The following is a 26,963-nucleotide window of genomic DNA, read 5'->3' as shown; positions in this document are numbered from 1 at the left end:
ACCTGAAGCGGAGAAAGTGTTTGCAGGAGAAATAGAAGACAGCCTCACCACAGTTGAAGTGGACTTAGACCAGATATACTATCAGATCGACAAACTTAAAAGTGACAAATCCCCTGGACCGGATGGAATTCACCCGAGAGTCTTAAAGGAATTGAAGGTTGAAATCGGAGAGTTATTGCAAAAACTTGCAAACCTGACAATCAGAACTGGACAGATACCGGACGACTGGAGGATAGCGAACGTCACGCCAATTTTTAAAAAAGGATCGAGAGGGGAACCGGGCAACTATAGGCCTGTGAGTCTTACGTCTGTCCCCGGCAAGATGGTTGAAGCACTGATCAAGGATAGCATAGTCTGGCACTTGGACGCACACGACTTGATGAAACCCAGTCAACATGGATTCAGGAAAGGGAAATCATGTTTGACGAATTTACTCCAATTTTTTGAGACTGTGAACGAGCAAATTGATAGTGGGAAGCCAGTGGACATAATATACTTGGACTTCCAGAAAGCGTTCGACAAAGTTCCACATGAAAGACTTCTCAGGAAACTACAAAGCCATGGCATAGAGGGGGATATACAAAGGTGGATAGGCAAATGGCTGGAAAACCGAAAGCAGAGAGTGGGCATAAATGGGAAGTTCTCCGACTGGGAGAAAGTGACTAGTGGTGTACCCCAGGGCTCGGTACTTGGGCCGATCCTTTTTAATATTTATATCAATGACCTGGAGGAAGGAACAACCAGTGAGATCATCAAGTTTGCAGATGATACAAAACTATGCCAGGCAATCAGATCGCAGGAGGATAGAGAGGAACTCCAGAGCGACTTGTGTCGGTTAGAAACATGGGCGGAGAAATGGCAGATGAAGTTCAATGTGGAGAAATGCAAGGTAATGCATTTAGGCAATAAGAATAAGGAATACGAGTATACAATGTCAGGTGCAACTCTGGGGAAGAGTGAACAAGAAAAGGACCTGGGTGTACTGATAGATAGGACCCTGAAGCCGTCGGCACAATGCGCGGCAGCGGCAAAGAAGGCAAATAGAATGTTGGGCATGATAAAGAAAGGAATCTCAAGTAGATCGGAGAAAGTTATAATGCCGCTTTATAGGGCAATGGTCAGACCACACTTGGAATACTGCGTCCAACATTGGTCTCCCTACCTAAAGAAGGATATAAAACTGCTGGAGAGGGTGCAGAGACGAGCAACAAAACTGGTGAAGGGTATGGAGAAACTGGAATACGAGGATAGACTTATAACACTAGGATTGTTCTCCCTTGAGAAAAGGAGACTGCGTGGGGATATGATCGAGACCTTCAAAATACTGAAAGGAATCGACAAAATAGAGCAGAGAAGATTATTTACATTGTCCAATTTGACACGGACTAGAGGAAATGAAATGAAGCTAAGGGGGGACAGGTTCAGGACTAATGTCAGGAAGTTCTGCTTCACTCAGAGAGTGGTTGACACCTGGAATGCCCTCCCAGAGGAGATTATTGCGGAATCGACCGTCCTAGGCTTCAAGAGCAAACTAGATGCATATCTCCTTAAGAGAGGCATATAAAGATATGATGGACTATAAATTACGCCAGGGTACACCTGGCAGGGCCTCCGCGTGCGCGGATCGCCGGACTTGATGGACCAAAGGTCTGATCCGGAGATGGCAGTTCTTATGTTCTTATGTTCTTATGAAGATGAATCTACTACTACCACTTATCACTTCTATAGCACTGAAAGGTGTACGCAGCACTGTACATTTTGACATTTATAGATGGTCCCTGCTCAGAAGAGCTTATAATCTAACTTGGAAAGACAGACATGACATATAGGGTTGAGGATGCAGAACCCAAGGTGAGAGGAGTTAGGAGTCAAAAGCACTCTCAAAGAGGTGGGCTTTTAACTGGGCCTTGAACACTGCCAGAGACGGAGCCCGTCGTAGGGATTCGGGCAGCTTGCTTCAAGCATACGGCGCAGCAAGGCAGAAGGGATGGAACTGAAAACAAACAACAATGTGGGGTGGTCAGCGTCAGGAAAGACGGTCCAGTATCCCACAATAATGGACCTTGGTACCACAACAGTACAAATGTTTCCAGCAAAACAATGTGTAACCAGTCCCTGGACTCCCAGAGATTAAAACGATGATGTTTATTAGTACAACATTAAAATGCAATAACAATAAAAAGCCAACAAAGTTTCAGTAAATAAAGTCACTTGCTGTAAACAGATATCCATTTTAATTGTACCAATAAACATCATCGTTTTAATCTCTGGGAGTCCAGGGACTGGTTACACATTGTTTTGATTGAAGAGAAGGGCACAGATAGGAGGGACTTACTAGCTGAGTGGAGCTCATGGGGGAGGGGACCCGAGGGGGAGATAAGTGAAGAGAGATAGTGAGGGGCAGCTGAGTGAGTGCATTTGTAGGTCAGTAAGAGGAGTTTGAATTGTATTCGGAAATGGATGGACTTTAGGAGAGGGGCACTATAATTAAATCTACATTTTACAGATTACGTAGGATACGATCTATTGCAAAATTCCTATGTCCTAAATCAATAAACATTCTTATTCATTCTTTAGTGATTTCTAAATTGGACTATTGTAATGCCCTATTCAAGGGGATATCGCTAAACGAAATTAAGCGACTTCAAATTATTCAGAACATATCCATCAAACTCATCACTAAGTCTAAAAAATATGACCATGTTACACCCCTTTTGATAGATGCACATTGGCTTCCAGTTAATCATCGGATAACGTACAAACTCTGTCTGCTTGTTTTTAAATCTCTTCTTCATAAAACCCCAGCATTCATATTTAAACATTTAATTCCTTATCATTCAAATAGAACCCTGAGGTCTAATGAGCAAAACCTATTAACCATTCCATCACTTAAAATTATTAACACTAGACGTCAATTTATTTTTTCCGTAACTGCTCCTCAAACTTGGAACGATCTTCCCATTTACCTGCGGAATGAGCAGGATTTAGGAAAATTCAAAAGCAATTTGAAAACATTTCTTTTTAAAGATGCTTTTAATATTTAATTAAATAGTTTTTAATTTAGTGATGTTCTTTTACTGTGTTAAGCTAGGAGTTAACTGATTCCCCTAATGTACTTTTCCTTTGTTTTACTTTTCTTTATCAATTGTATTTCTAAACCCTTAACTTACCCTATGTCATGAATATATAATAGTATGTATTAGTTTTTACCCAATGTTATTATTTAAGTTTGTTTTGTACTGTATTGTCCTTATTTGATTTTATTTAATATGTTCATCGCTTAGAATCTGATTAAGCAATTAATCAAGAAAAATAATAAACTTGAAACTTGAAACTTAAAGCAGCTCTCCCGGAATATGAATCGTGCAGCCGAATTCTGGACAGATTGGAGGGGAGCGAGATGGCTAAACAGAAAGCCTGAGATTAGAGAGTTGCAGTAGTCTAAGTGTGAGGTGATGAGGGCATGTATAATGTTTTGGCAGTGTGCTCAGAGAGGAAGAGTCGGATTTTGGTAATATTATAGAGGAAGAAGCAGCAGGTTTTAGTGATATGTTGTATCTGGGCGGTGAGGGAGAGAGAGGAGTCAAAGATGATCCAGAGATTACGAGCAGACAAAACAGCAAGGATGAGAGTGTTGTCCACAGAGACAGAGAATGAGGGAAGCGGAGAGATGGTTTAGGCGGGAAGATGCCCAACTATATGTTTTTTATTTCTGGAGATTTAATCCTATTAAAAATGTAAATAGTTTATTCCATATATTGAGCTAGATATGTTTACCAAATCCTGAAAGACTGATTCAGGATATACCATATCAGCTGCTATAAAACCATCTTTATTTGGATCCCCACCTTTTATGAAAAATGACAAAGCAGAGCAGCTCTAAAGTCATCCTGAGGTCTCTGATCTCTGTATTTCCTCTGAATATCTACTTTTTGTATTTCGCTGAATGTCCAGCACTCTTGATTGTAAACCGCCTAGAAGTCACAAGATTGTGGCGGTATAGAAGAATAAAATTATTATTATTAAAATTATTATTATGGAGGAGTTATTGAGTCTGGAGGACATTCTGAGGGATAACTCTATAGCTCATACAGAGATGAAAAGAGATAGTAAGAGGCAATTATGTACAACGTGAGAAGAAGTAGCAGTACTTACATTGAAGCATTCAGTGAACGCAGAGGCCCCGCCTCAGATTCAGCATAAAGTGAAATGAACACATAACTTAGAGAAAGAGCCTGAAGATCAATATAAACACTCTCATTACAACAATCTATGTATCATGTGCATTATGAAGAAACTGAAAGAGCTGAAGGAGCAAAACCAATTAAATATCTGGAGAAGCTATTGCCAAAATTGCTAGATTGACATTTTGATCAGCCTTTTGAGTAAGTTGGTATGGTAGCCGTGTTTGTCTACTTTTAAAGGTGATAAATAGAAATAAAGCAAAACAATAACAAAAAAAAGAAAATAACATAACTTTATTTTTCTATACCGCCTTAATCAGAAGACTTCCAGGCAGTTTCCATAAAAGAGAAAAAACTAGACAATCGGCGAAATACAGAATCATAATAGTAAGAAACACAGCCCATTTGTTAAAAAGAGATTAAAAATATTTAAGCTAATACAGTAAAAATTATTATATTGAGAGTAAAAACTTCAAGTTAAGAGATAAATTTATCAAATAGTACTGTCTTAATTTCTTTTCGGAAGGCGTCATAAGACAGCATGTTGTTTGCTTGCTTGAAATAAGATGATACCCGCTTTATTGGACAAATAATACACTTTTTTATTAGCTATTGAAGGCAATTCCTCCTTCAGATCAGAAATGAGCAAATGTTGACATATCAGAATGTATAAATAAAACAAATCATTCCAATGACAATCTCACAGGAAGAGGTGGGGTAAGGGTTAGAAATTGGACTGTCCCCCACCCTCATATGCCTCAAGATTCCCCCAACTCTTTGTTATTGAATTACCCCCCTTTTTACAAAACCGTAGTGCAGTTTTTAGTGCCGATCATGGCGGTAACTGCTCCGACACTCATAGAATTTCTATGAGCATCGGAGCTGTTACCGCCACGGCTGGTGATAAAAACCGTGCTACGGTTTTGTAAAAATGGGGGGGGAGGTTATTGTGTTATCCACAAACTCTATAAATTTTATGGAAAACCAGATTTAGGTAATGATATGATCTTTACCAATCTAAACAAGTCAACGGTACAGAAAAGAAAGTGATTGCTTGCATTAAACTAAACTAAACGTTAAGTTTATATAACGCATCCTCTCCACGAAAGTGGAGCTCGGCACGGTTTACAAGAATTTAAAATATAAGAAGAGAAAGGAAAAGGTTTACATGAGCTTATATATAGAATGGAAAAGTAAGGGGGAAAATAGAATTACATGTTGGAGAACAGCCAAGTTTTCAGTTTCTTGCGGAATAATTGGAGTGAGCCCAGGTTCCGCAACGGGATAGTAAGGTCGTTCCAGAGACCTGTGATTTTGAAGAGAAGAGATTTTCCCAGTTTACCTGCATAGAGAATACCGCGTAGAGAGGGGAAGGATAGTTTATATCTTTGGGCGGGTCTGGTGGAGTCAGGACTCAAGGAGTTAAAGGATAGTGGGATTAGGGGATTAAGAGATCAAATGAAGAGGTTAGGGGTTGAGTTTAGCCTCTTGTACCTTGTCCAGCTAAGAATAATGTAAAAATGTGAGGGAGTAGTACAGCAGAGGAGATGAAGTACTTCTATGCATTGTGACGCTACCGGAACCGTGGATACGCTTGGCTCCGGTCAGCATCCAGAATAGCCCAAGTCCGTAGTGCTTCCAAAGAAAGTTGGAAGTCCTGCTGGTCACACCATTCAATGTGAAAATAAAAGATTCAAGAGTCAGTTTCCAATATAAATCAAGTCCCACTTTATTGTGGCAATGAAACTGGAACAGGCTTCAGTTCATGCTTTCCCAAAACCATAAGTAAATATCACAAACACAAAAAGGTGAGTTGCAAACAAGACTCCTGCACCTCACACCTTTCTTGCAGGTACTTCAGGTAAGTAGAAGTGTGCAATCTTAAATGTTTCCGCCCTTGGCAAGCAGGCAGTCCACAACAGTTACACTTCTTCTATAATGCAAAACAATGTGGTGTCCAAGCCTTTGTTAATGAGCGGCTTGGCCCCAGCCAACTTAATGGGAGTTGGTGGGGGAAGGGAAGTAGCCGAATCCACAAACTTTCTCTGTAAAAACAGAATGCCACAAATGGCCCCGCTATCCCAACCTAGGATGATATGTGAATTCTTCCCCAACAAGCTACCTCTTCCAACCCACAATTCAAAACCCAAAGTTTTCCTTGCTTTCAAAAAAAACCAAACCGAAATATAAACTTTAAACAGTCCAGCACACTTCAACCCAAAACCCAAGGTTTTTACTTTCAGGCACCTAATAAGAAGCTTAGCACTGCTTCCTATCCTATCCCAGGTGCAAACAGTTCCCATGGGAAGAACCTACACAATGGCTAACCCGAGCATACAAACAAAACCCCAACCCAGCATTGAAACTTAACTTTCTTCCATAGGACTGGCTTCAGTCATGCTGGCAGTTTCAAGGCATTCCATAAGCTCCGGTTCTGCTGGCTGGTTAGCTTCAGGGTCAGTGGCTGGATCTCCCATCTCAATGTCTTGAGGGAGTTGAGGTTCAGGAGCACAGTCCTGCACACCTCCTTCCCGGGCTGGCCCAGGGCAAACTGCCTGCTTCCTTCTCAGAGCAGCTTCTAATGCATTAAGGTGGCCACGCCCTGTTCTTAGAGGAGGAAGGGCAATCTGCAGCTTCTGCTTAGCTTTACCAGAACTTCTAATCAGCTCCTGCAGCTGGGAGCTGACAGGAGGAGGAGTAGAAGGATTCTTTGGCTGTTCCAGGCTCTTATTCTCATAATCCTCCCCTCCCCAGGGATCAGAAATCTGGGTTTTAAAGGGCCATACTGAGCTTTCCCTATTCCTTGACTCTAGTCTATCACAATGATCAGCTCTTTTGATGGCAGGGCTAGGTTTAGCAAGAGCCTTACCTGACACAAACCGAGCTTCAGGGTTAGGGTTGTGACAGCATGAAAGAAGAACAGAACTTGGGGAATTATGGTTTTCTTCTGATCTGAAGAAAGCCAAGCAGATAGAAAAGACAATGGAAAAAGTCAGGCGAACGTTTGGGTGTTTAGGGAGAGAAATGGGCAACAGGAAAAAGGAAATGATAGTGCCTCTTTATGTCTCTGGTGAGACCTCATTTAGAGTAGTGTATACGGAATCCCCAGCCTAAGAGCCCTGCTTTTTTTTGTTGATGTTGTTGTTTACTTTTTGTTTGATGCAGTTTGACTGGTTGAGCAGGCGGCCTACTCAACAAATCAAACTGCATCAAGCAAAAGTAAACAAAAAATTAAAAAGTAGGGCTGTAGAGCTGTGGATTCACTGAATCCTTTGAAAGCCCTCTCACCACTGAGTAGAGGTTTCTACAGTGGGCTGGTGAGGTAAATGTTCCGACGCTCCTAGAATTCCTTTGAGCATTTACCTCGCAGGCCCGCAGAAGAAACCTCTACCACGGCTTTGGAAAAGGAAGTGTGTGGAGTGTGTGGTGCAGTTGTTAGAGCTATAGTCTCAGCACCCTGAGGTTGTGGGTTCAAATCCCACACTGCTCCTTGTGACCCTGGGCAAGTTACATAATCCAAATTACCCCAAGTAGATTAGATAGAGTGGGAGCCCACCGGGACAGATAGGGAAAATGCTTGAGTACTTAATAATTTGTAATCCGCATAGAATTGTAGGATATGAAGAATGTAAATTTATTTTTTTTAAAAGGAACCCTTTATGTGGTAAATTAACCAGGCAGCGGTCTCAATATCAGCTGGAGCCTGGTTAACTTCCAGGTCATCAGTCATACCTGGATATTAAGCACCAGGAGCCACACATGCCCTAGCATTGAATATCCAGGGTTACTAGTAAATCTTCAAAGAGTTCAATTAAGGAGTATAACCCTCAAAGTTAGGATCATAAATATTTTAAATATTGGGCCCACAGTCTTCACATGGTTTGTCTCTTGTCTGGAACAACATATTTAATGCATCTGTATTGGTTCAGATTGCTCTTGTTTTGGTTTAGGTTTTTTTTTTTTTTTAAGCAGGGTCCTCCACCATGCTCTGCATAGTCATCGGTATTTTTAATTTGTACTTGGCTGCCCTTTTTCACTTACTTCATCAGCTTGATATGGATTTTAGAATGTATGCAGATAATATTGTTTTCTTGGCTCCCTATCAGATAGGGTCTGATTTATATTCTCATGGTTTCATAATTTATTTTCCAAAAATGTAAATATGGTTGACAGAGAATAGCCTAGCTGTGAATTTGTCTGAAACTGAGGCACTCATAGGGGGAAATTGTACTTGTGGCACCCAAAAAATTGTCACAGAAAAAAATGCTTAGCACTATTCTATAAACTGCGCTTAATGTTAGATGCAGTTTATAGAATAGTGCATAGTACCAGGACCTGCAACTAAATTTAGGTGTGGCCATTTATACCTAGTAAAATCTGGTGTAAATCACAGTGCCTAACTTAAACCCCTTTTACGAAGCCATGTTAGTTTTTTTTATCGCCTGCTATGGCGGTATTAGTTCCGACGCTCATAGAATTTCTATGAGCGTCGGAGCTAATACTATTGCAGTCGGTGATAAAAAAGCCTAACACGGCTTTGTAAAAGGGGGGAGGGAGAAGTTAGGCATGGACTGGGTATATTCTACAACAGTGCAAGTTGGTTGTTGGAACACCCATGACATACTTAAGCCCCTCCGATGGTCATGCCCTCTTTCAATTCCATGTACTAGAATATACGAATACATAAATTCTAATTAGTCCTGATATTGTAATTGCTTGTTAGTGGCCAATTATAATAATAATAATACTAACTTTATTTTTGTATACCACCATACCCAGGGAGTTCTAGGCGGTTCACATCAATTAAACAGATTTACAAGAATTACAGTAAATCAGATTTACAAGAAGCGAAGTCGTTGAGGTAAGCATGAAGGGGTTGTATAAATCATTGTAGTTAGCAGGTTAGGGGAGAGCAATGAGAAGGAGTAAAGGGAGAGATCATTTTGTTGGTGGGGGGAGAGAAGTGGAAGAAGGGGGGATTAGGGATTCCGTCCGTGGAATAAATGAGTTTTGAGTAGTTTTCTGAAGTTGAGGTAGGTGGGTGCCTCGAGCATAATTTGGGCTAGCCATGGGTTCTGTTTGGCCGCCTGGAAGGTGAAGGTTTTGTTGAAGAACCTTTTGAGGTGACATAGTTTTAGGGAGGGGAAGGCGAATAGATTGATTCTGCGAGAGTTCTTTTTCTCCCTTCTCCTATTCATCCTACCTACCTTCTTCTCTTCTCCCTCCCCTCCTCCCCCCTTCTCCTTCCTCGCCCCTATCTATAAGTCGGCTTGAGCCTGCCTAGGTATGAACGACACAGAAATAGAAGATTAAATTAGAATGGTGCTTAGTGCAATTCTATAAAAGCCGCATACCATATCTAGAATCATGCTTAGCGGCAGTATGCTTCACTAACATTTAGGCACATCCACTTAGAATAAGAAAAAAACAGTCCTAAATACCTGCATCTAAGTTGTATATGGATTGGGTGTATTCTACACCAGTGCGCTTAACTTTTAGGACCACCCACAATTTGCCCATGCTCCTACCCTGGCCACATCCCCTTTCGAGATTTATGCACTAAAACTGATGTGCACCAGTTTATAGAATGCACCGACCAAATTGTACACATAACTTCTAATTAGTGCCAATTAGCACCAACAATTAAGTTGTGCATGCATATTGGCTGTGTGCACCAATTTGCACGTACAATGTATAGTGCTATAGAACTTGGGGGCGAGTGTACACTCTTTTGAAAAAGTGCATATTATATATGTATGTACAGTATAGTAGTTTACGCATGTATGATAGTTTGCCCATATGCAATAGGCGTCCTCTTTGAAAATAGTGCTCAGTGTCTCAAAAGAATGCCTACTGTTAACAATTATGAATTTTTGGGGTGTTTTTTTTCCTACTCATTTTCATTTGATAACAACATGTGATATGTTGTTGGCAATCCCTACGATATCGTTGCAAACAGTTGCCCAACCCTATTTAGTGCTGGTTTTTGGATAGCTATCTGGGCAACTTAGGACAGCTACCCAACTTACCCAGTTATCACCTTTTTGTATTTGCATGCTTTATATATTGACATAATCACATTTTTCTGCCCCATGTAGAATGTGGAAGCAGTTAAGTCTGTTAATCCGTGCTTAGCTGCAATGTTTTGGAAAGTAGAGAACAAGCTTATATTAAATGTAAAAAAAAAATAATAATCTTGAGATGTCTTGGTTAGGAGAGAAAGTACTTGTATGTCAGGCTAGACACACATGCAAATAGATCTCATGCATATTCATTGGGGAAATCCTGAAAACCCGATTAGATTCTGGCCCTCGAGGACTGGAGTTGCCCACCCCTGAGCTAGAGCAAGTAACCAATGGTTGATAAAATACCATCTGTTCTAAGAAAGGTAACAAGCTCAGGAGTGACACTGGATTTACTTTGTAACCTAGATTTCTATATATGGATATTTTGAATTGGGAATTGGGTAAGTGACTTGTTTGGCATTTACTCCCATATGTAGACCAAGATCACCTGTAAATGCATTTCAGGCATGATTTTTCATCTTGATTATTTTTATGTCATAGATAAAGGGCCCCCACAGAAAGTTGTGAATAGGTAGCGGTTAATTAGTAGCTAGAATGATTTTAGAAAGATCTAGGTGCGCCATCTTTGCTGACAGCTACTCAGCTATCTGTATAAGACTGTGTTCAGTTTTGAAGTCTCTCTCTTGCCTTCAGTACTAGGAGATACTGATCTTTAGTATCTTACGGGTTGTTTGGAATGAGCCACCCCTACACAAGTCCTAAAATGTACTCGGAAGTCTTTAGAACATTTTTGCTGAAGGCTCTGCATTGTGCAAAACATAGAGTGACCCAGCTGTGAAGTCTATTGCCAAGTTGGGAAGTTAATTACCTTGCCTTCTGAAGAGATGTAAACATTGGGCTATTCTCTTAACAGGGTTAATTTGCTTTCTGCCTGATAGCTCCACAATTACAAACCTTGCGGGCTGTATGCAGATTGGGACTTGAGATCATCAAAATTCTCTGGTTGTTTGGGACAAGTCCAAGATTAGTTGGCTGAGAATAAGTTGTTGGTGAATCCTAGCAAGATAGAGAATTTGGTTTAGGAGGCCTAGTAGTACTTCCATTGTCAACAGTGTGTTTTGATGTTAGTGTTTTGTCTATGCAGATGGAAATAAACATGTTGTGGGTGACCTTGTTAAAAAGGGAGGTTTTTTTTCTCAATTACATCTTATTCTTAGTCTTCATCTTTATTTGACCTAGAAAATACAAGTAATGCTTATTCGTGCCTTGTTTTTAACTCAATTAAATTATTGTAATATTTTTAAAAATTGATCTCCATTAGAAACAATTTAAGAAACTGCAGTTTGTATAGAATATGGCTAACTGGGTATTAATGCAGCTTGAGCCAATGAAGAGAATGGGGTTGAGTGATGGAGTTCCAATGAGAACAGTAAGTCAGTCTATCAGTTTATTTTTATAAATCCACAGAAGACCTGACACAGAACCATGTTTCAGTGAGAGATAGGGCTGCCTCGGGGGTTAAAGCACACTGTATAAGATTTTATTATTATAATTATTATCTATTTGGCTTGCTATACCATCTTACCATCATGGACCTAGGCGGTTTACAAAACTAAAATGATAAAAGAACAAGAAAAGAATGCTATTAAAACTGACAGAAAAGCAAAACATTCAAAAATGCACATATTCAAGGAAATAGATTCATTTTGTGACCGCCATATTCATCCCATGGTCCCCAATGGAGTTAAATTTCTCAGAATGCACATTCATAAAAATGGGTTTTTAGAAGAATTCTGAAGCGTGTGAAGACTGATTCTGAATTGATGTGGTTTGGAAGGGAGTTCCACAAGAAAGAAGCCAGAAAGTAAAAGGCCATTTCTCTTGTGGACTCTAAGCGAGCTTGACAGGGACCCGGGAGTACCATCCTGTTTGTGCTGAGGGAACGTAAAGAGCGGGTCGGGGTATACAAGAGTCCGCTGAAAAGTTCTCAGTCCAACCAACAAAGTTGGGGCAGTCTCCATCGATGGCTATACACAGTACAGTGATTTTCCAATTTTTTTGTCCTAGTGCAGCAAATGCAACAAAGCCCAATTTCTATAGGTTTGTCGCATTTGCTTGACCAGGAATCACTACCATGGCTTTGTAAAAAGAGCCCTGAATGAGTGAGTGGAAAACCACAGACCAGCTAATCCAATGGCCAAGTCATGTTCATCCAAATCTCATTTCCACCAGTTCCCTGAGTTGTATACAATCAGGGGTATATTCTATAAATGGTGACTTAAGATAGGCGTACAATAGAAAAACCTGCTTCGAGTCTCTCAATATCACAACGGCCGTTTCTTAATAAGTCTTATCCCATATAAATGGGTATAGACATGTACTATACTTGCTCTAAGTGGACAAAATCAGTCATGGGGAAACTCATGAAATAAATAATGAGAATCCACCAGGGTGTATCCTACAAATTATATGCACCTTATATAAACGCACTGTAGGTTTTACCCCACCAAACAAGTGAATTTTTAAAAATTAATATTTACTAAAGATGTCCTTTGAGGAGAGACTTTATTTTAAATATTGCTAAAAAGTGCCCTACTTCCATTCAGTGCTCTAAACATCATTTTCGAAAAATCACTATCAAATATAATAATGAAAAGGAAGTTAGGGCTTATCTTTAGCATGTAGAAGCTATTTGTCTATCAATTGAAGGGAGTGCTGGAGCTGATTGCCCTACAGAGTACCCCATTTTGTGTCCTTCTTCAAGGGCAAACTCAGGCGCACAATCCACTGCTATTGTATATCCAAAGCATACACTGCTCTTGGCGTGTATGGGTAATTAGCAATTTACCATTACAGGCCTGGCAGGAATTTATGGCTTCTGAAATTTTTATGTTTAATCATTTAAAATCAATTAAGCAGGTTTCTTCTTCCATCCAATGTCATATTGTTGAGTTATGAAATCATCTTCCAATGACCACAAGATCACATAATAATTATTTTAGATTCTGACAGATGTTTAAAAACATACCTATTTCATAATCTTAACTGTTGATATTTAATTTGCTGTGTAGTTATTATATGAAGGGCCGCTGAAACGTTCTCAGCCCAACTGAGAAGAGAATGATGTGGGCCATGCAACTTATATTATTCCATACTTTACTTGACACTTTTTTTGTTTCATTTCATATCATTGAAATGAAAAGTGTCAAGAAAAATGTGGAATAACTTGTAATTTTCATGGCTCCACACAATTCTCTTCTTGGTTGGATTGAAAACTTTTCAGCGGCCCCTCGTAATGCTTTGTAATTTCTGGATGAATTAGTTCAGCTCTTATTCTGTGGAATCTGACCTAGAACTAATAAGGTATGGTTGAAATACAAATATTGGCATAACAACAAAATAGCAGTGCTGGAAAATGAAATCCCTAAGACTGTGCATTTTATTTGCCTGATTTTCAGACATGTTTTCATGTAAAATTTTATTAAGGTTGTAAAGAAAGTTATCATATATAGAAATCAACTTTACACAAACTCATTTGGAGTTTTTATATATGTAAGGCTAGTTCTTTACGTACAAACCTTTCCAAAGAAAAACTGCAAACCAAATGAACATTCCTCAAAAGACAGATCAAGGTACAAAACTGCAAACTGATGAAGTGTGGAGGTTTAAATTTGGACCTGGCATATTTATAGCACCTCTCTGTGAAATGCTTGGCCCACTCCTATACGACCACTTTGTTTTCACTTGCCAAAGGCAATGAATGCAGTTAGAGACAATAAGGAGGGGAGTGGAGAAGAAAATATAATTTATGATTCCACACACACTTTTGTGCAATAGCTGTAGCTTTTTGAAGTAAAATGAAAGACATAATAATACTTGCCATAGTATTTGGCCTACCATGAGCAATACTGGAAAGCAGATTTACAACAATAAGATGAAGATGGTTTTTATATGTGTTGATGATTGGGAACTGAAGCCATTTATCACCATGAAAGGTAGCCTTTGAATGAGGCTCTAAAAGACAACCCTCATCTGATTCAGTCATAATTCTGGGCACTTCAGAATAAAAATTCAAAAGCTGCAAAGAATGTTTATAAGCGGCATGGCAGGCCAGTGTCTGTAGCGGGTGCCAAAAGCTCAGTGTAATAGGAAGAGAACTTTTTCACACAATACAGGATCCGTCTCAGCAAAGCTGCTTGCTTGTTGCACGTTAGCGGTAGGATGAGCAACTAGCTCTGTGACTTGCTTTTTTATGATTATTATTTCAGGTTGATCCAGTTGGTTTTATCACACTGCATGCATGGAAATGTAGTTCTGATCTGCTTTGGAAAATTAGAATACATTCTGTTCTCGTTATTTGCGCATTCACAATGCACGATTTCCCCTATCTACGATTGTATCAATTGCAGCCAATATTCCCCATTTGTGCCACTGCGTTTGCTTATTCATGGATTGCTGCTTGAAAAAATCAGCTTGTTTGCTTTCACCTCACGGTCAAGCTTTGCTTCCAGATATGGCCCCCCAAGTGTCCAGAAAGTAAATTACAGGTGCTTCAAGCATTGTCCCGTGCAGAAACCTAACCCTATTCTCCCAATAGAATCCACTGTTCACTTTCCACAGTTTTGAGGCGCAACATGTACTGCTAGAACCTATCCTCAATGTTTTGTTGGTCACAATTTTGAAGTTTGCAAACATTTTTGAGAACTTTACTACTGCGAATAACGAGAATGACCTATATATACTCTTGTATGCCACTAGATAAAACCAAAACTGGATCAGTAAATCTTGGTAAAAAAAGAGTCTGCTTATCTCCCTGGTAAACTGGTTCATGCTAAACAACGTCAACCAAGCCTGAAGACGCTAGAAACAGCCTTTTACATCATCAAGGTCTATTCACTTTTTATTATGGTACTCTTTAAAAAAAAAAAATGTATTAGTCACATGTCATCATGACAATATAAGCAATAAGAAATATACACTTTCAAAGATATAAAACAAAATAAGTCATATTTATTTATTTATTCAGCCCATCCTCTGAAAGGAGCCCAGAAAGGTTTACAAGAGTACATTCACAATATAGGTCAGGACAAGACAGACATGACATATCTCCTTTTCATTGATCCAGGTCAACTCAGACAGGTTACACCGTTTCTAGTTTAGCTCCATTTCATCTCCTACCTTTATTTATTTATTTTTTAATCTTTATAAAATTTTCAAAGCTAATACAAAGTGCAGAAAATTATACATACATTAATAATCAGAATCAGCACTTACAATCAATCAATAACAATACAAAATGAACTACCCCCACCCTCCCTTCCAGTATATTCAATCAAGGAATAAAACAAAAGAGATAACCCCCTTCCCTGGATCTGTGTATATTTTATTTATTTTAAAAATTTATATCTCGCTACATCCACAGTTCTGAGCGGGTTACATAAAAACATACATAATAAACTGAAAACAAACAAGCAATAAATAATTTTAAAAACCCTTACACTCACCTACTGTTAACTCTTTTAGCAGAAATACAGTAAGTTAAAAGAAGTTGCCTGTAATACATGAAATAACTTACTTGTATACTCTCTTAAACTATGTAGTTTTCACTCCTTTTCTAAATTGCATCACATTAGAAGACTGCTTAATTTAAACAGGCGATGAATTCTTTAGCGCAGCTCCTTGAACTGACATCATAGATTGACAAATTCTTACTGATCTCGCCAGATTCAATGATGGTACTTCAAGATTCATCTGATTCTCAGAACGCAAAGCTCTCGTTGGTTGATAACGACAAAACAATGAGGGCCATAATCAGAACTTTAAACATCCAAAAACCTGCCTAAATTGGTACTTAGGGGTCCTAATAACAGGAGTGTCCAAGTGCCGCTAATCAAAACAAACTTTCTGGATGTCCAGCAGCACTTCTAAGCATTCAGAGCTCAAAGGCATGTTGGGAGGTTTGCTATGGGTGGGAATTGGGTGTGTTTCTGCCTGGACGTCCTGAAGTAATAATCAAAGCTTTTCCAGGACACCCTAGCTGGAACGTACACGCCAAGACTTAGACCAAAGTAAATCAGGACTTAGTGCCCCAAAGGTGACCAAACTGACAAGATGACCACTGGAAGGTTTAAGGCATGACGTCCTCCCCCTTACTCCCCCGGTGGTCACGACCCCCTCCCACCACCCAGAGATGGGGGAAAAACAGCACATGAGGGTTTGCCGTCAGCTGATTGCGGCAGAGGAATCCCCATCAGCTGAGCCAATCAGGGCCTTAGGCCCCTTCCACTGCAACCCAAGATACATTGTGAGGGGAAGGCCCTTCATTCGCAGCACACGACCTTGTAGGCAGGATGGAGTGGGCTTCCCTCCTGCCAATATGTCATCGGCAGGTATGGGGGAAGGAGGGGTCCAACAATGTTGGGGGATGTGGGGGTGATACAGGGGAGAGGTCCATGGATGTCAGGGAGATGTTGGGGGATGTTGGGGGAGTGGTGGAGGGCTCCAAGGTTCAGCTGATGCTGGCAGAGGGAATCCTTATCAGCTGAATTGGCAGGAATCTCCAAAACTGGCTCAGCTGATGGGGTTTCCTCTGCCACCATCAGACCAGGTAATTTGGTACATCTACAAAACTTGCTTTTGTGCATTTTTCATGCGGATGTTTCTATTTTTGAAAATGGCCAAAAAAGATAGACATCCTAAAGACCAAAACGTATACATAGTCCGATGGCACGGACGACAGGATGCCCCGATGTAGGAACAATGGGCTACTACTCATACACAGGAGAGGACGATCTCACAGCAAATAAGGAAGACAAGGCAGAAAGGGACAACTCAGACATAGGAGAGGAAGACCGCACAACAAACAAGGGAAACAACACTGGAGCGGTTAAGGATACCGTGAAAGTAACAGTAAGGACAGCAAAGAGTAGAAAGTCCATAAAAGTAACTCGAAGAGAACTCAAATGTATGTATACGAATGCTAGAAGTCTAGGAAACAAAATGGGGGAACTAGAGACAATAGCAAGAAATGATAAGTTGGAAATCATTGGCATAACAGAAACATGGTGGAATGAAGAAAACAAATAGGACACAGTACTTCAGGGATACAAACTATATAGAAGAGATCGAGTAGGGCAGAAAGGTGGAGGTATTGCCCTATATGTGCAGGAAGGAGTAGAATCTGTTGAAGTGGCTACGATGGAAACGAAAGAGAAGCTAGAGTCCCTCTGGGTCAAGATTCCTGGACAAAACAGTGCAGCCACGAAAATTGGCCTTTTTTATCGTCCCCCGGGACAGGCGGATGAAACTGACTTAGAAATGATAGAGGAAATCAAACGAGAATGCAAGACGGGCAATGTAATAATATTGGGAGACTTCAATTTCCCGAGGATAGACTGGAAACTAGGAACCTCCAACTGCGGCAAGGAGGCCAAGTTCCTGGAGGCGCTAGGGGATTGCTTCCTGGAACAAATGGTGAAAGAGCCGACAAGAGGCAACGTCACCCTGGACTTGGTGCTAAATGGCCTCACGGGACCGACAAAAGAAGTAGAAGTTACGGTACCGCTGGGGACGAGCGATCACAATGTGATCATCTTTAAGCTTGACATCGGGAATAGAAAAAGTGCCAAAACCTTAACCAAAACCTTTAACTTTAAAAAGGGCAAATACGATCGCATGAGAGCCATGGTGAAACAACGACTCAAGAAAAAGGTGGATAAAATTGAAACAGTAGACCAGGCATGGTCCCTACTGAAAAGTACTATCACAGAAGCACAAAACCTACACATTCCGAGGATCTCCAAGGAAGGGAGAACAAAAGGTAAGGGAGAACCGGCATGGCTTACCAGACAGGTGAAGGAAGCCATAAAAGAAAAGAAGGACTCTTTCAAAAAATGGAAACACATCAAAACGACCGAAGCATGGAAAAAACATAAAGACGAACAGAAGAAATGTCACAAGGCGGTGAGGGATGCCAAAAAGGACTATGAAGAAAAAATAGCGCAAGAGGCCAAGAACTTCAAGCCCTTCTTTAGATACGTGAAAGGGAAAAAACCCGCAAAAGAGGCGGTGGGACCCCTGGACGACCAGGGAAGAAAAGGGTACATTAAGGAAGATAAACAAATTGCGGACAAACTAAATTCCTTCTTTGCGTCTGTCTTTACGGAGGAGGATACTGCAAAAATACCAGAGGCAATGAAAGTGTTTAATGGAGTAATAGAAGACAGCCTCACCACAGTTGAAGTGGAGTTGGACCAGATATACTACCAGATCGACAAACTTAAAAGTGACAAATCCCCTGGACCGGATGGAATTCATCCGAGAGTCTTAAAAGAATTGAAGATTGAAATCGGAGAGTTATTGCAAAAACTCACCAATCTGACAATCAGAACTGGACAGATACCAGATGACTGGAAGATAGCGAATGTCACGCCAATTTTCAAAAAAGGATCGAGAGGAGAACCGGGCAACTACAGACCAGTGAGCCTTACGTCTGTCCCTGGAAAGATGGTTGAAGCACTGATCAAGGATAGCATAGTCCGGCACCTAGATACACACGACTTGCTGAAACCCAGTCAACATGGGTTCAGGAAAGGGAAATCATGTTTAACGAATTTGCTTCAATTTTTTGAGACCGTGAACAAGCAAATTGATAGTGGAATGCCGGTGGACATAATTTATTTGGACTTCCAGAAAGCATTCGACAAAGTTCCGCATGAAAGACTTCTCAGGAAACTACAAAGCCATGGAATAGAGGGAGATATACAAAGGTGGATAGGCAAATGGCTGGAAAACAGGAAGCAGAGAGTGGGCATAAATGGGAAGTTCTCAGACTGGGAGAAAGTGACTAGTGGTGTGCCCCAGGGCTCGGTACTTGGGCCGATTCTATTTAATATATATATCAATGACCTGGAAGGCGGAATATCCAGTGAGATCATTAAGTTTGCAGACGACACAAAGCTATGCCGGGAAATCAGATCGCAGGAAGATAGCGAGGAACTCCAGAGCGACTTGTATCAGCTAGAGAAATGGGCAGAGCAATGGCAGATGAAGTTCAACGTGGAGAAATGCAAAGTAATGCATTTAGGTAGTAAGAATAAGGAACACGAGTATAGAATGTCAGGAGCAACTCTGGGTAAGAGCGAACAAGAAAAGGACCTGGGTGTACTGATAGATAGGACCCTGAAGCCGTCGGCACAATGTGCGGCAGCGGCAAAGAAAGCAAACAGAATGTTGGGCATGATAAAGAAAGGAATCACGAGTAGATCGGAGAAAGTCATAATGCCGCTTTATAGAGCAATGGTCAGACCACACTTGGAATACTGTGTACAACATTGGTCTCCCAACCTAAAGAAGGATATAAAACTGCTGGAGAGGGTGCAGAGACGAGCAACGAAACTAATAAGAGGTATGGAGAAATTGGAATATGAGGAACGACTCAAGAAACTAGGATTGTTCTCCCTTGAGAAGAGGAGGCTGCGAGGGGACATGATAGAGACGTTCAAAATACTGAAAGACATCGATAAAATAGAGCAGAAAAACAAATTATTTACATTGTCCAATGTGACAAGGACAAGAGGACATGGTTTGAAGCTAAGGGGTGACAAGTCCAGGACAAATGTCAGGAAGTTCTGCTTTACGCAGCGAGTGGTGGACGCATGGAATGCTCTTCCACAGGAGGTTATTAAGGAATCCACTGTGCTAGGATTCAAAGGCAAATTAGATGCACATCTCCTTATGAGAGGCATAGAGGGATATGGGTGATTAGAACAATCAGGTGTATACCTGACTGGGCCTCCGCATGTGCGGATCGCCGGACTCGATGGACCATGGGTCTGATCCGGAGATGGCAATTCTTATGTTCTTATGTTCTTATGTTCAAAAATAAAAGATGGACATCTGGCAGTTTTGAAAATAGACATTTTTTTCTGCTGGGTTTGTGAACATCTTGTCCAAAATGTCCAACCTTAGGTGTCTTTTTGAAAATGCCCCTCCACAAGTTCAAAACTACTGCACTTTTGTCAATCAAAACTTTAAAGATCAAATACCAAGGGCTCCTTTTACAAAGCCACGCTAGGGCCTTAATGCGCGGAATAGCATGCGCTAAATTGCCGCACGCGCTAGCCGCTACCACCTCCTTTAGAGCAGGCGGTAGATTTCCGGCTAGCACGCACTATAGTACATGCTAATCCGGTGCGTGCATTAAAAATGCTAGCGCGGCTTTGGAAATGGGGCCCCCAAGTCTTAAACTCAATATGCTGTGCAACAAGTAACCAATGCAAATTATGCAAAATCAGTGTTATATGCTCATGTTTAGAAGCTCGAGCAATAATTCGAGCTGCAGTATTTTGTGCACCTTTCAGTTCAATTTCTCTCAGACAACCAGAAATCTACAGAATCATAGGTGTAATGGCTTAAACCAGTGTCTCTCAAACTGTGTGCCCCGAAGAGGTTCTAGGTGTGCCACGACAGCTTCCAGAATTTTACTATATTAAAAAAAATTCCTTTCATAAGTATACAGTAGAATAGATGACATGTACCACAAGCACAAGGGGGCATTGGGAGAAATTGAAGGGGGACAGGTTCAGAACAAACGCTAGGAAGTTCTTTTTCACTCAGAGGGTGGTGGACACATGGAACGCGCTTCCAGAGGCTGTTGTAGACAAGAAAACATTAAATGGTTTCAAAGAAGGTTTGGATAGATTCCTAGAAGAAAAAGGGATTGGGGGGTATAGATAGGTATAGACCATTGCTCAGGCAATGGGCCTGATGGGCCGCCGCGGGAGCGGACCACTGAGCAGGATGGACCTATGGTCTGCCTCAGCGGAGGCAACTTCTTATGTTCTTATGTATGTCATGTGTGCCAGAGTCTGTCAGTGTTATGAATTTCTGTGCGTGTAAGGATACAATCGCCCAGACAAGCATTATTCTTTGACATGATTGGTCCTTGAAAACTAACGGCACTTTAATTTTAGTTGGTTTTTTTAATGCGGTAGTTATCCTAACTTGAGCAACAAAGCAATCTAGGCTTTGTTACCGTTTGGATCTTCTTATCTTTGTTCTCGGAGAGAACGAGAGCCAGAAGGCCTTGAGCATGCGCAGATGCTCAAGGCCCAGCCCAGGCAACAGGCGGGATCTTCGTTCACTGGCACCGGCACGTCCTGTGGGTTGGTGTTGTGTGCTGGTGCCAGATGGGGGTAAGTGGCTTGTTTGGACGGTCGGGGGATGCCGCTTCCAGCGTGGGGGGGTGTAGTGCCGGTTTTCGGGGGGGGGGGTTCTCGCAAATCAAGTCAACGCTCGGTTTGCGAGTCACGATTTGCAAGAATATTTTGCTCGTCTTGCAAAACACTCAAAAACCATGCTACTCGCAAACTGAGGTTTGACTGTACTTGGTTAAATAATTTTTTTTTGTCATCCTTAAATTATTTTTAGTTTATAATCTTTTGTAAACCGCGTAGAACTCATGGTTACGTGGTTAAGAAGTATTATAAAAAATAATAAAAAATTGTTATTAGAAAACAAATAGAAAATCTGGGGGAAAAAACATAGCTACAGTGAAATGAATCAGGAGCAATGGGGAAGAGAAGCTAGATTTGCCAAGAAAAAATAGAAAGAGCAGATCAAAACGAAGAGAGGTTAAGAACATAAGAAGTTGCCTTCGCTGAGGCAGACCAGAGGTCCATCCTGCTCAGCGGTCCGCTCCCGCGGCGGCCCATCAGGCCTACTTGCCTAAACAGTGGTCCTTGACTAATTTTATAACTTACCTCTAATCCTATCCCTATAACCTACCTCTATTCCTATCTGTACCCCTCAATCCCTTTGTCCTCCAGGTACCTATCCAAGCCTTCTTTGAAGCCCTGTAGCGTGCTCCTGCTTATCACATCCTCCGGTAGCGCGTTCCATGTTTCCACCACCCTTTGGGTGAAAAAGAACTTCCTGGCGTTTGTTCTAAACCTTTCCCCTTTCAATTTCTCTGAGTGCCCCCTTGTACTTGTGGTCCCCCATAATTTGAAAAATCTGTCCCTGTCTACTTTTTCTATGCCCTTCATGATCTTGAAGGTTTCTATCATGTCTCCTCTAAGTCTCCGCTTTTCCAGGGAGAAAAGCCCCAGCTTTTTCAGTCTGTCAGTATATCCTCCAGTCGTCCGGTATCTGTCCAGTTCTGATTGTCAGGTTTGCAAGTTTTTGCAATAACTCTCCGATTTCAACCTTCAATTCCTTTAAGACTCTCGGGTGAATTCCATCCGGTCCAGGGGATTTGTCACTTTTAAGTTTGTCGATCTGATAGTATATCTGGTCTAAGTCCACTTCAACTGTGGTGAGGCTGTCTTCTATTTCTCCTGCAAACACTTTCTCCGCTTCAGGTATTGTTGAGGTGTCCTCCTTCGTAAAGACGGACGCAAAGAAGGAATTTAGTTTGTCTGCGATTTGTTTATCTTCCTTGATGTACCCTTTTCTTCCCTGGTCGTCCAGGGGTCCCACTGCCTCTTTTGCAGGTTTTTTCCCTTTCACGTATCTAAAGAAGGGCTTGAAGTTTTTGGCCTCCTGGGCTATTTTTTCCTCATACTCCTGTTTGGCATCCCTCACCGCCTTGTGACATTTCTTCTGATCATCTTTATGTTTGTTCCAGGCTTCGGTTGTCTTTATGCATTTCCATTTTTTGAAAGAGTCCTTCTTTTCTTTTATGGCTTCCTTCACCTGTATGGTAAGCCATGCCGGTTCTCTTTTGCTCTTTGTTCTCCGATCTTTGGAAATCCTCGGAATGTAGAGATCTTGTGCTTCTGTGATAGTATTTTTCAGTAGGGACCATGCCTGATCTACCGTTTCAAGTTTGTCCACCATCTTCTCGAGTCGTTTTTCTACCATGGCTCTCATGCGATCGTATTTACCCTTTTTAAAGTTTAAGGTGGTGGTTAAGGTTTTGGCATGTTTCCCTTTCCCGATGTCAAGTTTAAAGTTGATTACATTGTGATCACTCGTTCCCAGTGGAACCACGACTTCCACTTCTGTTATCGGTCCCGTGAGGCCATTTAGGACCAAGTCCAAGGTGGCGTTGCCTCTTGTCGGCTCTTTTACCATTTGTTCCAGGAAGCAATCCCCTAGCACCTCCAGGAACTTGGCCTCCTTGCCGCAGTTGGAGGTTGCTAGTTTCCAGTCTATCCCTGGGAAATTGAAGTCTCCCAATATAATTACATTTCCTGTCTTGCATTCTTGTTTGATTTCCTCCATCATTTCTGAGTCAGTTTCCTCCGCCTGTCCTGGGGGACGATAGTAAAGGCCAATTTTCGTATCTGCGCCATATTGACCAGGAATTTTGATCCAGAGTGACTCAAGCTTCTCTTTCATTTCTGTTGTAACCATTTCAACAGAATCTATTCCCTCCTTAACATATAGAGCAATACCTCCACCTTTCTGCCCTACTCGATCTCTTCTATACAGTTTGTATCCTTGTAGTACTGTGTCCCATTTGTTTTCTTCATTCCACCATGTTTCTGTTATGCCAATGATAACCAATATGTCATGTCTTGCTATTGTCTCTAGTTCCCCCATTTTGTTACCTAGACTTCTAGCATTCGTATACATACATCTAAGTTCCCTTCGTGTTACCTTTTTGGACCTTCTACTCTTGGCCGTCCCTATAGTTTCAATTACGGTATCCTCTACTGCTCCTGTGTTATCACCCTTGTTTGCTGTGTGGTCGTCCCCTCCTGTGTCTGAGTTGTCCCTTCCTGCTTTTTCTCCCTTATTGGCTGTGAGGTCGTCTTCTCTTGTGTAGGAGTAGTAGTCCTTGGCTTCTTCGTCGGGGCATCCTGCTATCCGTGCCATCGACCGGTGGTCGACTGTCGGCTTTCCCCTATCTTTCAGTTTAAAGCCTTCTCGATTGCCTTCTTCATGTTGCCTGCCAAAACTCTTGCTCCTTCCTTGTTGAGGTGTAGTCCGTCCCTTCTGTAGTACTTGCTTTTTCCCCAGAACGCCGTCCAGTTGCGCACGAAGTCGAAGCCTTCTTCTTCGCACCATCGTCTCATCCAGGCGTTGATTACTTGCAATTCCCCTTGTCTCTTTCCATCCGCTCTTGGTACTGGGAGGATCTCAGAGAAGGCCATCTTCACCTCCCTGATCTTCAGTTGTCTTCCGAGTGAGCGGAGCTGGCCCTTCAGCTCTTCCCTGTCATACTTCCGCCCGCTCACATCATTTGTTCCCACGTGGATAAGCACAGCGGTGTCCTCTCCCCCTGCGCCATCTATGATCCTGGAGATCCTGTTGGTCACATCCTTCACTCTTGCTCCAGGCAGACAGGTGACAACTCTGTTCTCTCTTCCTCCTGCGGTGTGGCTGTCCACATGTCGTATAATGGAGTCGCCTACGATGATCCCCATCTTCTTTATTCGGGAGTTCCTTGGGGGGCGTAGGTCCACGTCCTTGGAGTAGGGCCAGTCTTCTTCCTCCAATGATACTCTTGAAATTGTTTCCTGTTCTTTGGGTGGGGGGATGTCTTCCTGTGCTCTCACTATTCCTCCTGGTGTGCGGTTGTCTCCTACCTCGTCTTCGGTTTCTTCTGTGTTTGCATGGGTGTCTTCTCTCCTCACATGGGTTTCCTGAGTACAGTTTTCCAGCCCTGGGATCTCTACATGGTGCTGATGAGCTTCCTCTATGAACATTTCTAGTTCCTTGACCTCGTCGTTTGGGCTGTACTCCACTAGAATCTTCTCCTGTGCTCGGATTCTGTCTTCGAGTTCCATCACTGTTCCTTCCAATAGTCTTACCTGACATTTCAAGCTATCCATCTCCATGCATCGATTGCAAATGTATGCCTGGATCCCCGAAGGGAGGTAGTCATACATATTGCAGCCGATACAGAAGACCGGAAAGCTCACCTTCTGACTTCCTTGGGCTTCCATTTCTTGCTTCCCTCGTGTGTGCTTGTGTCCCTTGCCTGCTGCTTCCTTATGTTGCTTGCCTTGCTCTCACTTTTGTGTGTGCTGTCTCCGCTCTACCTCACCTTGATTGTATGTGTGGGTTTATTCCCTTGGCGTCTGTCTCTTCCTTACCTTCTGTGTTTGTCGCTTCCTTACCGTTCAGTCCTCCTCGGTGTTCTTGATAGTAGATACTCGTCCCTTGCAAGGCCCTTCGCAAAGGCGCTCTCGCTAAGGCGAGCGCCTTTACCGCTCGCCTTCGCCGCGCGCCGAACGGCTGGGCGCCGTTGGCTCCTCCCCTTTTAAGGGGGAGCTTCGGATCGGTGCCTGGCTGACGTCAGAGGGGTGGGCGGAGCTAGCTCTCGCCTCTGCCCCTCACTCTCGCCTGCCCTGCTTCTCCGATTCCTTCCTTCTACCTTCTTTTCTCCTCTCTCAGCTCCTCTTCGCCTGCCTCCCGACTTGCTTCTGCCTGCCCTGCTAACTGGGCTCTGGTGTTATCGCGCCGTTGGCTCCTCCCCTTTTAAGGGGGAGCTTCGGATCGGTGCCTGGCTGACGTCAGAGGGGTGGGCGGAGCTAGCTCTCGCCTCTGCCCCTCACTCTCGCCTGCCCTGCTTCTCCGATTCCTTCCTTCTACCTTCTTTTCTCCTCTCTCAGCTCCTCTTCGCCTGCCTCCCGACTTGCTTCTGCCTGCCCTGCTAACTGGGCTCTGGTGTTATCGCGCCGTTGGCTCCTCCCCTTTTAAGGGGGAGCTTCGGATCGGTGCCTGGCTGACGTCAGAGGGGTGGGCGGAGCTAGCTCTCGCCTCTGCCCCTCACTCTCGCCTGCCCTGCTTCTCCGATTCCTTCCTTCTACCTTCTTTTCTCCTCTCTCAGCTCCTCTTCGCCTGCCTCCCGACTTGCTTCTTGAGGTACGGCGACCAGTACTGGACACAGTACTCAAGGTGCGGGCGCACCATTGCACGATACAGTGGCAGGATGACTTCCTTCGTCCTGGTCGTGATACCCTTCTTAATGATACCTAACATTTTGTTTGCTTTCCTTGAAGCTGTGGCGCACTGTGCCGATGCCTTCAATGTTGTGTCTATCATCACTCCCAGGTCTCTTTCAAGGTTGCTCACCCCTAGTGGTGATCCCCCCATTTTGTAAGTGAACTTCGGGTTCTTTTTCCCCACATGCATGACCTTGCATTTTCCTATGTTGAAGCTCATTTGCCACTTTTTGGCCCACTCTTCCAGCGTTGTCAGATCTTTTTAGAGATCTTCGCAGTCCTCCATGTTTTTGACCCTGCTGTATAGTTTGGTGTCATCCGCAAATTTAATAACCTCACATTTTGTTCCTGCCTCCAGGTCGTTAATAAATATATTGAACAGGAGCGGTCCCAGCACGAACTCCGCTCGTGACCCATTGCCAGTCTGAGTAATGACCCTTTACTCCAACCCTCCTATCCGCCAGCCAGTTTTTGATCCATTGGTGGACCTCCCCTTGCACCCCGTGGATCCATAGAACCAGGAAAAACAGGAAGGAATCCAATATATTGAAGTAAAATAGAAAAACAGCAACCAAGGTGATGCTATTTAAACATGAAAGTATGGTACTCTGCAACTGGTGCCTGAAGAGGAGTCTTCACAGCGCAAAGGCCAATCACCCAGCTATGGAACACAGTCATGGAATACTGTATTCATCAGACACTGTGATCTTTCATCATTTTTACCTTGAAGAAGGGGGGGAAAGGGGGAATATACTATATCATTTTTCGAGATAAAAGTGCTGTTTTATTGTATCATTTGTTTGTATATTCTATTGCACTTTGTATTTATTTCAAAATTAATAAAGAATTACAAA

General features: G+C 42.3%; 1 long non-coding RNA gene across 2 annotated transcripts in view; it reads left to right on the top strand.

The window, feature by feature from the left end:
* LOC117347848 overlaps positions 1–26,505 on the top strand; it is a 132,935-nt gene extending 106,430 nt beyond the window's left edge. Inside the window, exons 3-4 of one of the 2 annotated variants that reach the window (XR_004536857.1) lie at positions 8,964–9,045; positions 26,468–26,505. This is a non-coding gene — a long non-coding RNA (uncharacterized LOC117347848). The remainder of the gene's footprint in view (positions 1–8,963; positions 9,046–26,467) is intronic. The other variant, XR_004536856.1, reaches the window with a different exon arrangement.
* The last annotated feature ends 458 nt before the right edge of the window (positions 26,506–26,963 follow it).

Source organism: Geotrypetes seraphini, chromosome 13, assembly GCF_902459505.1.
Source record: "Geotrypetes seraphini chromosome 13, aGeoSer1.1, whole genome shotgun sequence".
In the NCBI taxonomy this organism is placed as follows: Eukaryota; Metazoa; Chordata; class Amphibia; order Gymnophiona; family Dermophiidae; genus Geotrypetes; species Geotrypetes seraphini.
The sequence above is the reverse complement of the archived record's forward strand: the minus strand, read 5'-3'. Positions and strand labels throughout refer to the sequence as shown.